Source organism: Molossus molossus, unplaced genomic scaffold (assembly GCF_014108415.1).
Source record: "Molossus molossus isolate mMolMol1 unplaced genomic scaffold, mMolMol1.p scaffold_m16_p_4, whole genome shotgun sequence".
Lineage (NCBI taxonomy): Eukaryota > Metazoa > Chordata > Mammalia > Chiroptera > Molossidae > Molossus > Molossus molossus.
The window spans coordinates 57,372,342-57,389,771 of record NW_023425377.1 but is presented as its reverse complement, the minus strand read 5'-3'; positions in this window follow the sequence as shown (position 1 = coordinate 57,389,771).

Genomic DNA, 17,430 nt, shown 5'->3' with positions numbered 1-17,430 from the left:
CACATAGTAGAATTTTCAGATACATTGCCTATGGCAAGAGAAACAAAGAAAAAAATAATAAATGGGGCTCTCTCAAATTAAAATGCTTCTTCACAGCAAAAAGAAAACAGCATCAAAATGAAGAGGGAACCCACTGTCTGGGAGAACATATGTGCCAATAATACATCAGCAAAGAAATTAATTTCCAAAATATTTAAAGTACTCATGGAACTCAACAAAGGATGGCAAACAATCCAATTAAATAATGAGCAGAGGGCATTAATAGACAGTTCTCCAAAGAGGACATACAAATGGCCAGAGATATATAAAAAAATGCTCAACATCATTAATCATTAGAGAGATGCAAATTAAAACAACTATGAGATATCACCTCACACATGCCAGAATGGCTACCATCAATAAATCATCAAACAACAAGTTCTGGTGAGGATATAGAGAAAAGGTACTCCAGTACACTGCTGGTGAGAATGGAGATTGGTGCTGCCACCATGGAAAACAGTATGGTGTTTCCTCAAGAAATCAAAAATGGAACTGCCACTTGACCCAGTAATTCCACTTCTAGGAATATATCTCAAGAAGCCTGAGACACCAATAAGAAAGAATATATGCACTCCTATGTTAATAACAGTGCTATTTACAATAGCTAAAATCTGTAAACATCCCTAATGCTCATCACTAGATGAGCGGATAAAAAAACTGTGGTACATTTACACAATGGAATACTATGCAGCTGTAAGAAAGAAAGATCTCTTATCCTTTGAGGCGACATGGAGGGACTTGGAGAGTATTATGCTAAGCAAAATAAATCAGTAAGAGAAAGTCAAGGATCACACGTTCTCACTTATTTGTTAAATAAAATGATCAAAATAGCTGGTGAACAAAACAGGTCCAGAGACATGGAAGTAGGGAACAGACTGCAAACTTCAGAGTGGGACCAGGAGCAGGAAGGAGGGTGTCAATGGGTAAAAAAGAAGGGTCATCTCTAATGCTTTCAACAATGAAGACAAATTTTAAATTAGGAACAATAAAATGGCAATAAATGCATATTATCAACAATTGAATCTAAAAAATCCAGTGAGCCCTGGCCAGTGTAGCTTAGGTGGTTGGAGCATCATCCCATACACCAAATGGTAGCAGGTTTGATTCCAGCCAGGGCACATACCAGGTTTCAGGTTCCATCCTTGGTTGAGGCGCATGCAGGAGGCAACCAATAAATGTTTCCCTCTCATATTGATCTCTCTCTCAAATCTTTTTCCTTTATAAAAAAAAAATAATAATAAACAAGCAGATTAGAAACAGTCTCTTAAATACAGAGAAAATTTTGATGGTTTTCAGATGGGAGAGGGTTTGGGAGGATGAGTGAAAAAGGTAAAAGGATTAAGAAGTACAAATTGGTAGTTAGAGAATAGTCATGGAGATGTAAAGTACAACATAGGGCATATAGTAAATAATATTCTAATATCTATTTACAGTGTCAGATGAGTATGAGATTTATTAAAATAACCACTTAGCAAATTATATAATGTCTAAACATTCAGGGGCCCACCTGAAACTAATATTGTATGTCAACTATATATATATGTACACACACACACACACACACACACACACACTAATAAACACAATTGAAAAATATATTGATATTTGAGTTGTTTCTTACTACCAACACATCTGACACCAAGAATGTGAGTTGCTTTTTTTTACACCAAACAATTCTCTAACATTCTGGACACTCACTGAGTGTCCAACAATTCATTTTATTTTTATTTTTTATTTAATTTATTTATTTATTTTTGTTACAGATGTTTCTCCTTTTCCTCTCAATGAAACCTCCTTCCCCAACCCTCCCTGCCCTGTCCCTAGCTTTGTTGTCCATGTCCATTGTTCATGCATACATGCATATTAGTTCTGTGTTTTATCTCCCCCCACACCTACTCTTCTGGGAATTGTAAGTCTGTACCCCACTTCCACGTCTCTGGGACTACCCGGTTCCTCAGACTGTTATGTTCATTATATTCCACAAATAAGTGAGATCTTATGATAATTATCTTTCTCTGTTTGGCTTGTTTCGCTTAGGATAATACTCTCCAGGTCCCTCCATGTCATCTCAAATGATAAGAGATCTTTCTTTCTTACAGCTGCATAGTACTCCATTGTGTATATGTACCACAGCTTTGGGCTGTTTCCAGATCTTAGCTATTGTAAATAGTGCTGCTACGAACATGGGAGTACATATATTCTTTCTAATTGGTGTTTCAGGCTTCTTAGGGTATATTCCCAGAAGTGCAATCAATGGGTCAAATGGCAGTTTAACTTTTAATTTTTTGAGGTAACACCATATTGTTTTCCATAGTGGCTGCACCAGTCTGCATTCCCACCAGCAGTGTTCTAGAGTCCCTTTTTCTCCACACCCTTGCCAACATTTGTTGTCTGATGATTTGTTGATGGCGGCCATTCTGACAGGTGTGAGGTGATACCTTATTGTTATTTTAATTTGCATCTCTCAGATGATTAGTGATGTTCACCATTTCTTCATATGTCTCTTGCCCATTTGTATGTCCTGTTTGGAGAGGTATCTATTTATGTCCTGTGCCCATTTTTAAATTGGTTTTTTTGTATTCCTTTTGTTGAGTTGTATGAATACCCTATATATTTTGGAAATTAACCCCTTATCTGATGTATCATTGGTAATGATGCTCTCCCATACAGTCTTTCCAATTTGCCTTTTTGTTTTGATGGTTGTTTCTTTTGCTGTGCAGAAGTTTTTGAGTTTGATGTAGTCCCATGTGTTCATTTTTCCCCTCTGTTTCTGTTGCCTTAGGTGATGTATCAGTGAAAATTCCTCTGCGTATGATGTCCAAAATGTTGTTGCCTACATTTTCTTCTAGGATTTTTATAGATTCATGGGTCACATTTAAGTCTTTTATCCATTTTGAGTTTATTTTTGTGTATGGTGTAAGTTGATGGTCTAGTTTCAATTTTTGCATGTATCTGTTCAATTTTCTCAACACCATTTATTAAACAGACTGTCTTTACTCCATTGTATGATCTTGCCACCTTTGTCAAATATTAATTGAGCACAATGTCTTGGATCCATTTCTGGGTTCTCTGTTCTGTTCCATTGGTCTATGTGCCTGTTCTTGTGCCAGTAACAGGCTGTTTTGATTACAGTAGCTTTGTAGTATAACCTGATATTTGGTATTGTGATCCCACATACTTTGTCCTTATTTTTCAAGATTGCTGTGGCTATTTAGGGTCTTTTTTGGTTCAATATAAACTTTTTAAGAATTTGTTCTAGTTCTGTAAAATATGTTGGTATTTTGATGGGAAATTTTGTCTGGAAAGCTCTTCATTTGACCTTCTATTTTGAATGATAGCCTTACTGGGTTGAGTAGTCTTGTATTCAGATCCTTGTTTTTTATTACCTTGATTGCTTCATGCCATTCCCTTCTGGACTGTAGTGTTTTTGTTGAGAAATCAGCTGCGAGCCTTATGGGAGTTTCTTTGTAAGTAACTTGTTGTTTATCTCTTGCTGCTTTTAGGATTCTCTCTTTGTCTTTAATTTTTGGCCTTTTAATTACCATGTGTCTTGGTGTGGGTCTGTTTGAGTTTTTCTTACTTGGGGCTCTCTGTGCTTCTTAAACTTGAATGCCTTCTTCCTTCACCAAATTAGGAAAGTTTTCTGTCACTATTTGCTTGAATACATTCTCTAACACTTGCTCATTTTCTTCTATGGGTATTCCTATGATGCAATTGTTATTACTTTTCCAGTTGTCTCAGAGTTCTCTTAAGCTGTCTGCCTGTTTTTAAATTGTTTTTTCCTTTTGGTTTTCTGATTGGTTGATTTTTTCTATGCTGTCTTCTAATTCACTGATCCGGTCCTCAGCTTTTTCTACTCTGCTGTTTACACCTTCCAATGTGTTCTTTATTTCTTATTTGTCATTCTTTTTTTTTCTTTTTTTTTTTTTTTTTTTTTATCCTCACCCGAGGACATTTTTCCATTTTTTGTTCAGGTAGAGTGGGAGGGAGAGAGAGTAACAGAGAGAGAGAGAGAAACATCGATGCGAAAGGAACACATTGAGTGGCTGCCACCCACACAACCAACCAGGGCCGGGGACAAACTGCAACCGAGGCACATGCCCTCAGCGGGAACCAAACCCGGGTCTCTCAGGACCACAGGCCGACGCTCTAACCGCTGAGCCAAACCGGCCAGGGCTTATATGTCATTCTTTATTTTTTCTTGGTGGTTTTTAATTTCCAACTGGTTGATTTTCAACATTTCTATGTCCTTACTCATGCTGTTGAGCTTTCTCACATAATGGCTCTAAATTCTAGCTCTGTTAACTTGCTTAACTGCTCCACATTTATCTCATTTTTAGTAGAGGTCTCTTGTTCTTTCATTTGGCTTTTGTTTCTGTGTTTCACCATTTTGGCTATCACAGTGGGCTTTGGAGCCTGCCAAATTTTTCCTGTGGGTGTTGGTGCTCTGCTGTTTGTGGCTCCCTCTCCTGGGTTTGGATGAGCGAGGGAGGACCCACGTTAAACACCACTGTCAAGATTTACTTTCCTGGTTAGAGTTGCTAGCCCAGGAATGGTACAGTTATCTTCTAGCTTTTTGTCTGGAGACTATCAGTAGTGGTTACTTGAAGAGCCTTGGGTTCTCAGTTGAATGAAAAACTTCCTCAGGTGCTCAGCATAAGGGGATTTCCCAAGGGTGGGGCAGATGCTGGTTGCTCTTGAGCCTCAATTTGCATTACAGTGCCCCACCTGGGTGGGGATGAATCTCCAAGGGAGGGGTGGCCACCTCTCTCAGAGCCCTGGGAAGGAGTAAGATGGCCTCCATCATGCCTGGCTAAAACTCGGCAAAAGCTCTGAGCCCCCTCCAAATTCTGAGTGTCCCCACACTGTTCCAGTCCAGTCCACCCTCCCTCTGCTGGAGTCCAAGGTGGGTGGCTGTGGCTATTTCAGTGTCTGTCCCCGCTCTGTACTGTGGATCCACTTGGGAATTTAATCTGAGGGCGCTGCTCACAGATAAGGCCGCTGCTCTCTGTGGGCTCCCAACATCCCTCTTGCGCCTTTGCATTTCTACCAGATCAAGTCAGTGTCCCTGGTTATATGATCCTCGCAAGCTGCTTTTCTGTGGCTTTTCCCCATCACTTTGTCTTTATTTTAGTTGTAATTCCAGTTTGGTTTTGGGAGACAGTCTGTGTAGCTTTCATTCACTCCACCACCATTTGGAATCTGATCATATGATTTTTATCTTTTATTTTGTTTATGTGGTGTATCACATTTATTGATTTGCAAATATTGTACCAGCCTTGCATTCCTGGGATGAATCCCACTTGGTCATGGTGAATAATTTTTTTGATGTATTACTGGATTCGATTAGCTAGTATTTTGTTCAGGATTTTGGCATCTATGTTCATCAGGGATATTGGCCTGTAGTTTACTTTCTTTATAGTGTCTTTTTCTGGTTTTTGGATTAGAATTATGCTGGCCTCATAAAACAAGTTTGGAAGTATTCCTTCTTCTTAAATTTTTTGAAATAGTTTGAGGAGAATGGGTGTTAGTTCTTCTCTGAATGTTCGGTAAAACTCCCCTATGAAGCCATCCAGGCCTGGACTTGTGTTTCCTGGGAGATTCTTGATTACATCCTCAATTTCGTTTGGTGTTATTGGTCTGTTCAAGTTTTCTATTTCTTCCCAGTCCAGTTTTGGAAGACTATGTGCTTCTAGAAATTTGTCCATTTCACTCAGATTGTCAAATTTGTTGCCATATAATTGTTCATAGTAGTTGTTAATGATCTTTTGTATTTCTGGGGTGTCAGTTGTTACTTCTCCTCTTCCATTTCTGATTTTATGTATTTTTATTCTCTCTCTTTGTTTCTTGGTGTGTCTGGCTAAGGGTCCATTAACCTTGTTTATCTTTCCAAAGAATCAGCTCTTTGTTTCTTTGATCCCTTGAATTGGTTTATTTTTGGTCTCCATGTCATTTATTTCTGCTCTGATCTTTACTACTTCCTTCCTTCTACTTACTCTGGGTGTTTCTTTTTGTTTCCTTTCTAGTTCTTTAAGTTCTAAGGTTAGACGGTTTGTAACAAATTTTTTTGTTTTTTGAGGTAGGCCTTTAGTACTATGAACTTCCCTCTCAGAACTGCCTTCGCTGCATCCCATAGATTTTGTGTTGTTGTGTGTTCATTTTCATTGATCTCTAGGAAGTTTTTAATTTCTTCCTTGATCTCCATGGTAACCTGTTATTGTTCAATAACATGCTATTTAGCCTCTATGTTTTCAAATGTCTTTGTAGGTTCTTGTTGCAATTGATTTCTAGTTTCACGCCATTGTGATCTGAGAAGACGCTTGATATGATTTAAATCTTCTTGCACTTGTAGAGACTTAGTTTGTGTCCTAGCATGTGGTCCATCTTTGATAATGTTTCATGTGCACTTGAGAAGAATGTGAATTTTGCAGTTTTGGGGTGTTGTTCTTTGTAGACATATATTAAATCCATTTGATCTAGCACTAATTTAGAGTCTGTGTTTCCTTGTTAATTTTTTGTCTAGAGAATCTATCCAGTGATGGCAGCGGGGTGTTGAAGTTTTCTGCAATGATTGTATTGCTGTCAATTTCACCTTTGAAGTCCTCCAGAAGATTTTTAATATATGTTGGTGCTCCTATATTGGGTGCATATGTTTAACAAGGTTATATCTTCCTGTTGGATAGATGCTTTCAGTATTATGTAGTGATCTTCCTTGTCTCTAGTTATGGTGTTCATTTTGAAATCTACTTTATCAGATATGAATATTGTTAGCACAGGTTTTTTTTGTTTTTTGTTTTTGTTTTTGGGTTTTTTTTTTTGCTTCCCCTTTCCTTGAAAGATTATTTTCCATCCCTTCACTTTCAACCTATGTGAGTCTTTTGTTGTGAGTTGGGTCTCTTGTAAACAACACATATGTGAGTCATGCTTTCTTATCCAGTCAGCTACTCTGTCTTTTTTTATCAGAGCATTCAAACCATTCACATTTAAGAGCATTCAAACCATATCACATTGATATGTACTTATTAATGCCATTTTTTGTTTAGTGTGGTTCTATATTTCTTTTTATTTCTTCTACTAATTACAACAGAGTTTTTTTTTAGCATATCTTGCAGTGCTGGTTTGGTGTTAATATATGCCCTTAATTTTTTTTTTTTTTTTTTGGTCTGGAAAGTTCTTTATTTGACTTTCAATTTTGAATGATGTCTTTGCTGGATAGAGTAGTCTTGAATTCATATCTTTGTATTTCATGACCTTGATTACTTCATGCCACTTCCTTCTGGCCTGTAGTGTTTCTGTTGCAAAGTCATCTGAAAGCTTTAAGGGGGTTCCTTTGTAGGTAACCTGTTGCTTATCTCTTGCTGCCTTTAGTATTCTCTCTTTGTCTTTAATTTTTGGCGTTTTAATTACCATATGTTTTTGTGTGGGCCTTTTTGGGTTCTTCTTACTTGGGGCTCTATGTGCTTCTTGAACTTGAATGCCCTCTTCCTTCACCAAGTTAGGAAGGAAAGTTTTTTGTCACTATTTCTTCAAATATATTCTCTAACCCTTGCCCATTTTCTTCCTCTTCAGGGACTTTTATGATGCAAATATTATTACATTTCCCATTGTCCCACAGTTCTAAGCTATCTTTCTATTTTTTTAATTGTTTTTTTTTGTTGTTGTTTGTTTTGTTTGTTTTTTCCTATTGGTTTTCTGGTTGGTTGATTTTTTCTACCCTGTCTTCTAATTCACTGATTCGGTCTTCAGCTTCCTCTACTCTACTGTTTAGTCCTTCCAATGTGTTCTTTATTTCTGCTGTCATTCTTCATTTCCACTTGGTTGCTTTTCAATGTTTTTATATATTTATTTATGGTTCTGATATCTTTACTCATTCTGTTGAGCTTCCTCAAGATCATGCGTCTGAACTCTACCTCTAATAATTTGCTTAACTGCGTTTCATTTATCTCATCTTCAACAGCGTTCTCTTGTTCTTTCATTTGGGATTTGTTTCTTTGTTTCACCATTTTGGCTATCTCAGAGGGTTTTGGAGCCTGCCAAATTTTTTCTGTGTGTGTTGGTGTTCTGATGTTTTTGGCTACCTCTAGTGGGCTCAGATAGGCCTGGGCAGGCCCACATTAAACACCACTGTCAAGTCTTTCTTTGCTGGGTAGATTTTCAAGGCCAGGAAAGCTTCAGTTATCCTCTAGCTTTTTCCTGGAGGCTAGTCATCTCAGTTACTCAGTGCCTTGGAATGTAGCCCTGGTGTTCTGCATAAGAGAATTTTCAGAGGGTGGGATATATGCTGGTTGTTAATGAGCCTCAATTTGCATTTCTTTGCCTCACCTGGAAAGGCTGTATCTCTGAGGGGAGGGGGGGCTGCTGCTTTTTCCTGCAGCTTAGTGAAGGAGCACACTGGCCGCCGTCTTTTGTGGCCACAACTCTGCAAAAACTCTGAGTGCTCTCCATATTCCGGTTGTCCTCACAGAGTTTCAGCCCAGTCTTCCTTCCCTTTGCTGTAGCCCCCAGGTGAGTGGTTGTGGCTATTTTAGAGCTCTGTCCAAGCTCTCTGGGCTGTGGAGCAGGCTAGGTCTTTATTCCCCAAGGGAATAAATGGTGAGACCTCTCCACAGCACAGGGAGAAGGGCCCTGAAGGGCTGCGGTAGCTGGCTGCTCCCGTCCACAGCACAGGAACCTTCTGCTCTGTGTCTCTGCACTGCACGAGTTTGGTTGTCCACCTTCACTTCCTGTCACACTCTCTCACACACTGGCTCACTCTCTCACACACTCACTCTCCCCCCGGTCCTGCCCACCACCATCTTCTCCCAAAAAATTTATTTTAATTCTAACACTACCTGGAGAATATACAGACTCCACAGGTTATGGGCTCTGTCTCATGATTCTGCCTCACTTTGGTTGCCAAGTCTAAGTCAGGGCCACCTGTATTTCTAACTGATGAACTATACATTGGGGATTTTCATGACCCGCTCCTCAGTTTCAGTAATTTACTTGAATGCCTCACAACTCTCAGGGAAATACTTTACTTGCTATTATTGATTTATTATAAAGGCTGCAATTCAGGAACAGCCAAATGGAAGGGTTGCATAGGGTAAAGTGTGGGGCAAAGGTACAGAGCTTCCATGCCTTCCAAGCACCTCCATGTGTTCACCAATCCCTAAGCTCTCTGAACACTTTCACTTAAGGTTTCTCTAGAGGTGCTATTAAAGGACATTATTGATTAATTGTTGACCACTGATGATTAACTCAATCTCCAGCCCCTCTGCCTTCCCAGAAGGTCAGGAATTGGGGGATGAAGTAAAGCTAAATGTTATAATCATCTGATCACATAGTTATTCTTCTGGTAACCAATTCCCATCCTCTTTAGCATAATCTCAGCTAAGCTTGAAAAGGTTATTATGAATAACCTCTATCTCTATCATTCAGGAAATTCCAAGGGTTTTAGGAGCTCTGCGTCAGGAACCATAAATGAAGATTATAGATAGATATAGATAGATATCTATGTACATCTATATCGAAAGAAATATAAATGTATCACGATACCCCAAGTGATATAACATAATGGTTAGGATCAAAGAAACAAAGAAAATTGCTTGTGTTCTAACTTGGACTCTGTTCATTATTAAATGTACCTTGAACAAGTTAGTTCAACTTTCTATGCCTCAGATTTTGTTGTTGTTGTTGTTAACAAAATAGAGATAAATATAATCCTGACCATTTTGGCTTTGTATTCAGATTATAAATTTAGAATTTTGAATTTACTGTCAGTTCTACTGTCTTGTTTTGAAAACAAATATTTGACCAAACATTATTCATATGTTAGAGGAGAATTTGTGTACAGTGATACCTCGGTTCTCGAACATAATTCGTTCCAGGAGGACGGTCGAGAACCGAATTGTTCGAGAACCGAAGCAATGAAACCAATAGGAAAGCGTGACTCCACAAAGCGTGACTCTCTCTCTGCACTCACACTGATGACTCAAGCAAGGCGCGCTGGGCCGAATGAACGCCATTCGGCTCAACTCGGCTCATCTCGGAAGTTCGAGTTCCAAATATTTGTTCGGATTCCGAGACAAAAGTTTCTCGAATCTCCTGGTCGAATACCGATTTGGTCGAAAACCGAGGCGTTCGAGAACCGAGGTATCACTGTATTCGCTTTAATGTTTCCTTGGCTTATCTCTGATTTTACCCATAAGAAATACAAGATGAACACAGAAAACTGCACTCAGCTGAATGGTGAGAATGCACAAAATGTGTGCATGTGCACACATGCACATACATACACATACATGCACACACATACCCCTAAAACATCTACCACCTCCTTCAGCTCACTGCAAGTGTCATTAGTTGTATCTGGTGTTTCAATTTTTTATCCCATTTCAGATAATCTTCCTTCCACCACTTCAAAATATCTCACATGCTACGTCAATCCTGAAGCCCACCTCCACAAGCAAACTTCAAGCCTTGTTAGACAGAAAGGGCCATATTTATTGTAGTATTTATGTGTTTCTAACATGTCATATGTATCAAAATGTGCTACATTTTTATTGGTTTTTCTATCTTTTTAAATGTGTTGCTGATAAAGTTTTTAAGTGTTGTGACTCAATTCCATATCACATTATAACATCACATGATAACTTATCACATTATAACATACCACATAATAACAGAACATACTACACTTAGAACAGTACTTGATACATGATAAAACATTCAATAAATCAAGGCTATTGATTCAAATTTCTTCTCTAAAGATGGTGGCAGGCAGGACCAGAGCAAGAGTGAGTGTGTGAGTGTGTGTGAGAGTGTGTGAGTGTGTGTGAGAGTGTGTGAGTGTGAGAGAGAATGTGAGTGGATGTGAGTGTGAACAAGCAATTTTGAACAGTGCAGAAATGTGGGGCAAAGGATTCCTTTGGCCCCATGCTATGAATGGGAACAGCCAGCTACTGCGGTAAGTGGCTTGTCAGGGTGCTTCTCTCTGTGCAGCCAGGAGGCCCCACCATTTTGAAAGATCCCTGGTCTTCTCTGGGAGGAGGTAGCTAAGAGAAGCTAGGGATGAGTGACTGAGTTCACCAGAGTGCTTTGCAACATCGGACCACTGTGTCAACTCGGACCAGTGCACAGTAGCAGTGCTATCGAGGTGCCTACTGCAGTAGCCAAAACCTGCCAGGAGCTGAGCACCATCCCTCATAGAAGAAGCCTGATTGAAGCCCAGCACCTTCCCCCACAGCAACAGTGACAGGAGGGCGTGGAGCCTCCCCCCCTCAATAGCAGCTGAGGCTGGGGAGCCCAGACACACCCCCAGCAGCAGTAGCACCAGCTTGAAAGCCCAGCATCTTCCCCCACAGCAGCAGTGACTGGGTGGGAGTGGAGCCCCATTTCCATTAGCAGCTGAGGCTCAGGAGCTGAGACATACTCCAGGCAACAGAGGGTCTGGAGTGGACATTCATCCCCAGGCAGCAGCAGCACAAATCGGCATCTATGACCCATTCCAAGTGCCATCAGCAGAGACTGATCAAGAGCAGTGCCCCTGCCCAAGCAGCAGCAAGACTTGGGCAGCTGTGACCTGCCTCTGATAAGAACAGCAACAGACTTGGAGTGGAGCCCCTCCGCCAGCAGCAGCAAAGTCTTTGGAGCTGAGCATACTCAGCCTTCTATAGCAGCAGAATATTGGGAGCTGAGAGCACTCCTGACAATAGCAGCAGCAGTAGAAGCGCAAACTAGGAGCTGACACTTACCCCCAGCAGTGACTAATTAGGAGCTGACCCCCACCATGCAGCAGTGCACCTCAGCAGGACACCAGTGTGACCCACACACTCCAGAAGTGCAACAGCAAGACCCATGCACCCCAATATGACAATGGCTGGATCCACACACCCCAAGAGTGCCTAACACAACAGACCAATACCAGCTGCCAGTTGTCAATCCTCCAGGACCCACAGAAGGCAAAAGGCGCAATGCACCAAAACAGTCTTGGAAGCACAGCAGACTTATTCGATACACACCAATCTGCCTATATATTTCAACATTTTTCACTGGCCCTAGAATGACCAGATGGCAAAAATCGTGAGACAAAGAAACAACACCCAAATGAAAGGAAAGGAGGAATAACCAGAAAAGGAACTACAAGAAATGGAAGAAAACAATTTATTTTCTTTGTAAAGAAATGAATTCAATGCAATGATTTTAAGAGTGCTCAAAACAATTTAGTGAAAACTACAAGCAAATTCATAGGAATTATGAAGAACTCAGTGGGAATTATGGCAGCTTAATAAAAGAGGTAGAAGTTATGAATAAATATCAAGAGGAAATAAAGAATGACATAGCTGTTATGAAAAATAACTTAGAAGGATTCAATAGTACATTAGAAGAAGCTGAAGACCAAATCAGCCAGTTAGAAGACAAGGTAGAAAAAAACAAACCCAAATAGAACAGCAAATGGGGGAGAAAATTAAAAAGCAGGAGGAGAGTTTAAGAGAGCTTTGGGACAAAATGAAATGTAACAACATTTGCATCATAGGGGTACCAGAAGGAGAAGAATCAGAGAAAGGAACAGAGAACCTGTTTGAAGAAATGACAGAAAACATCTCTATCTTGGTGAAGGAAAAAGTCACACAAGTCCAAGAAACACACAGAATCTCAAGCAACCCAAAAAAGACCCACAGCTAGACACATCATAATTAAAATGGCAAACATTAAAGACAAAGAAATAATCTTAAAGGAAACAAGAGAGAAACAGAAAGTTACCTACAAAGGGAGCTCCCATTAGACTGTCAGCTGATTTTTCAATAGAAACTCTACAGGCCAGAAAGGAGTGGCAAAGTGTACAAAGTAATGCAAGGCAAGGGTCTGAATCCAAGACTACTCTATCCAGGAAGGCTATCAATCAAAATTGAAGGAGAAATAAAAAGCTTCACAGACTAAATAAATAAATAAATAAATAAATAAAATGATAAAGGAATTTACCACCACCAAACCAGCACTGCAAGAAATGTTAAAACAACTGTTGTAAGAAGGAGAAGAAACAGGGGGAAAAAGAACACAGGCATAAAATTAAAATGGCAACTAATAACTATCTATCAATAATAACCTTAAATGCAAATGGCTTAAATGCTCCAATAAAAATACATAGGGTAGTTGATTGGATAAGAAAATATGACCCATATATATGCTGTCTACAAGAGACCCACCTCACAACAAAAGACTCACACAGGATGAAAGTGAAAGGATGGAAAAAAAATTTTCCAAGCAAATGGAAATGAAAAAAAGCAGCTGGTGTAGCAATACTCATCTCTGATAAGATAGACTTCAAAACAAGGACCATAATAAGGGACAAAGAAGGTCACTACATAATATTAAAAGGATCAATTCAACAAAAGGATATAACCCTGGAAAACATATATGCACCAAATACAGGAGCACTAAAATATATTTAAAAACTCCTGGAGGACTTCAAGAAAGAGATCAATAGCAATATAATCGTAGTGGGTGACTTTAACACCCCACTAACACCACTGGATAAGTCTTCTAGACAAAAAATTAACAGGGAAACACAGTCCTTAAATGACCAACTAGATCAGTTGGATTTAATTGATATTTACAGAACATTTCACCCCAAAGTTTCAGAATATACATTATTCTTAAGTGCACATGGGACATTCTTGAAGATAGACCATATGTTAGGACACAACGTAAGTCTCTACAAATTTAAGAAGACTGAAGTCATATCAAGCATCATCTCAGATGACCATGGCATAAAACTAGATATCAATTACAACAAAAATATTCAAACATCTGGAGGCTGAATAGCATGTTATTAAACAATGAATGGGTTACCAAGGAGATTAAGAAGAAATTAAAAACTTCCTGGAAACCAATGAAAACAAACACACAACAACAACAAATCACTGTGGCTGGTTTGGCTCAGCAGTTGAAGCATTGGCCCATGTACTGAGGAGTCCTGGGTTTGATTCCAGACAAGGGCATGTATTTCAATTGCAGTCTGTCCCCAGCCCCAGTTGGGGACATGCGGATGGCAACCAAGCAATGTGTCTCTCTCACGTCAATGTTTCTCTCTCTCTCTCCTTCCCACTCTGTCTGAAGATAAAAGTAAAAATAAATAAATAAAATGTTAAACACACACACACACAATCTATGAGATGCAGCAAAAGCAGTCCTGAGAAGGAAGTTCATAGCACTACAGGCCTACCTTCAGAAACAAGAAAAATTCCTAATTGACTTTCTAACCCTACAACTTAAAGAACTAGAAAGTGAACAAAAAAAGGAAAACCCAGAGCAAGTAGAAGGAAAGAAATAGTAAAGGTCAGAGCAGAAATAAATGACATAGGGACTTTAAAAAAAAAAACAATTCAAAAGATCAATGAAACAAAGAGGTGGTTCTTTGAAAAGATAAACAAGATTGATGGACACTCAGCTACACTCACCAAGAAACAAAGAGAGAGGACCCAAATAAACAAAATCATAAACAAAAGACAAGTAACAACTGACACTACAGAAATACAAAGAATCATTAAACATACTACAAACAATTATAAGCCAATAATGGTACTATCTAGAAAAAATGGACAAATTTCTAGAAACACACTGTCTCCTAAAACTGAACCAGGAAGAGATAGAAGACTTGAGCAGACAAAAAGTAACTAAGAAAAGTGAAGATGTAATCAAGAAACTCCCTGCAAACAAAAGCCCCGGTCCAGGCGGCTTCATTGGGGATTTTTACCAAACATTCAATAAAGATCTAGCACCCATTCTCCTCAAACTATTCCAAAAAAATCCAAGAAGATGGAAGACTTCTAAACTCATTTTATGAGGCCAGCATAATCCTAATTCCAAAACCAGATAAAGACACCACAAAAAGAAAACTACAGGCCAATATGCCAACATCCTTAACAAACTATTAGCAGAACAAATCCAGCAATATATAAAAAAATTCTTCATTATGGCCAAGTGGGATTCATCCCAGGGATGCAAGGATGGTACAGTATTTGCAAATGAATAAATGTGATACACCACATAAACAAAATGAAAGATAAAAACCATATGATCTTGTCAATAGACGCTGAAAAAACATTTGACAAAATCCAGCATCCATTTCTGATAACGCTCAGCAATGTAGGAATAGAGGGATCATATCTTGACATAATAAAGGCTATATTTAAAGACCTACAGCCAACATCACTTTATGGGCAAAAACTCAAAACCTTTTTATTAAGAACAGGAAGAAGACTTTCACCACACTTATTTAACATACTACTGGAAGTCTTAGCCATAGCAATCAGACATGAAGAAAGAATGAAAGAGATCCAAATTAAAAAAAGAAGGTGAAACTGTCATTATTTACAGATGACAATATAATGTACATAGAAAATCTTAGACTCCATCAAAAATCTACTAGATTTAATAAATGAATTTGAAAAATAGCAAAATACAAAGTTAATATCCAGAAATTGACAGCCTTCTATTTTTATTTTTTTTAATCTTTATTTTTGAATGCATTACAGATGTTCCTCATTTTCTCCCCCATTGACCCCCTCCTCCCCACTTCCGCCTCCTTTCTGCCTTTTCCCACACTGCTGTTTGTGTCCATTGGTTATGCATATAAATTTTTGGTTTATTTATTCCCACCCCCCAACTCCCTTTTGTTTGAGGTTTGTCAGTCTAGCAACTGATTTGTACTTCTTAATCCCTTCACCTTTTTCACCCATTTCCCCAAGCCCCTCAAATCTGGCAACCAACAAAATGTTCTCTATATCTATGAGAATGTTTCTGTTCTGACTGTTCATTTTGTTTGTAGATTCAATTATCAACAGATATGTATTCATAGCCATTTTGTTTGTTCATATATTTTATCTTTTTCTTCAAAAAGACCCTTCAACATTTCATATAATGACGGTTTGGCGGTGATGAACTCCTTTAACTTTTTCTTGTCTGGGAAAGTCTTTATATGGCCTTTGATTCTAAATGACAGCTATGCAGGATAGAATAACCTTGGTTGTAGGTTCTTGCTTCTCATCACTCTGAATATTTCTTGCCACTCCCTTCTGGCCTGCAAAGTTTCTTTGGAGAAATCAGCTGACAGTCTTATGGGAACTCCCTTGTAGATAATTATCTGCTTTTCTCTTGCTGCTTTTAAGATTCTCTTTTTGTCTTGGACCTTTTGCATTTTGATGATGATGTGTCTTGGTGTGGGCCTCTTGGGGTTCATCTTGTTTGGGACTCTCTGTGCTTCCTGGACTTGTATGTCTGTTTTCTTCACCAAGTTAGGGAAGTTTTCTGCCATCATTGTTTCAAAGAGGTTTTCAATTTCTTGTTCTCTCTCTTCTCCTTCTGGCACCCTCGAGATGTGAATGTTGGCACGCTTGAAGTTGTCCCAGAGGCTCCTTCCACTACCCTCATTTTTTTTGCCTTCTTTTTTCTTTTTGCTGTTCTAATTGGGTGTTTTTTGCTTCCTTAGATTCCAAATCAATGGTTTTCTTCTTGGCTTTACCTACTCTACTATTGAATCTGTGTAAATTAATCTTTATTTCAGTTAGTGCCTCCTTCATTTCTGACTGGTCTTTTTTTGTGCTCTTGAGGCCCTCACTAAGTTCGCTGAGTTCTCACTAAGTTCATTGAGCAAACATATAAGCAGTATTTTAAACTCAGCATCTATTAGGTTGCTTATCTCCATTTTGCTTTGTTCTTTTCCTGGAGTTTTGTTCTGTTCTTTTATTTGAGACCTGTTTCTTTGTTTCCTCATTTTGACCGCCTCCCTGTGTTTGTTTCTATGTATTACTTAATAAGAGGTATGGGGCTAGCTGAGACCAGATGCTGCCTGTTTGAAAGAATTTAGGAAAACCTGAAGCAGGATCCAAGACAGGCCAATCCTATGGTTAAGCAACTGACAACAGCTTGGGTGGGCCTGAAGGCTGAGTGTAGCAGGGCCTCAGGGAATTACCTGGGTGGGGCAACCAGTATGAGCCAGGTTGCTGGAGTCCCAGATATGGTGGCTGTCTGCCGCTCCAGGGCAGGGCTCACCAAAGGAACAAAGGTCTCTGACAGCACATCTGTCCCTGAGAACGCCCTCTCTCCAGCCCTCGCTCCAAAGCCAAATAGCTCAGTTCTTCCATGTATGTCTCTGGTGCCCCTTGAGCTGCCTCCCCTCCAAGCATAGAGGCAGTGAGTCCAATAAGTCAGTGCACGGGCCCTTTAAGATGAGCTGCCTTGGGCTCCAGCTGCCTCAGCCTCCCTGAGCCTCATCCCGCTGGTTTTTCCAGCCAGAAGTTATGGGGAATCTCTTCCTGGCACTGGAACCCTGAGCAGGGCACCTGGTGTGGGACGGGAACCCCTCAGTCCTCACGGAGGACCTTCCTAGCCAAAGTATACTCTGATTTT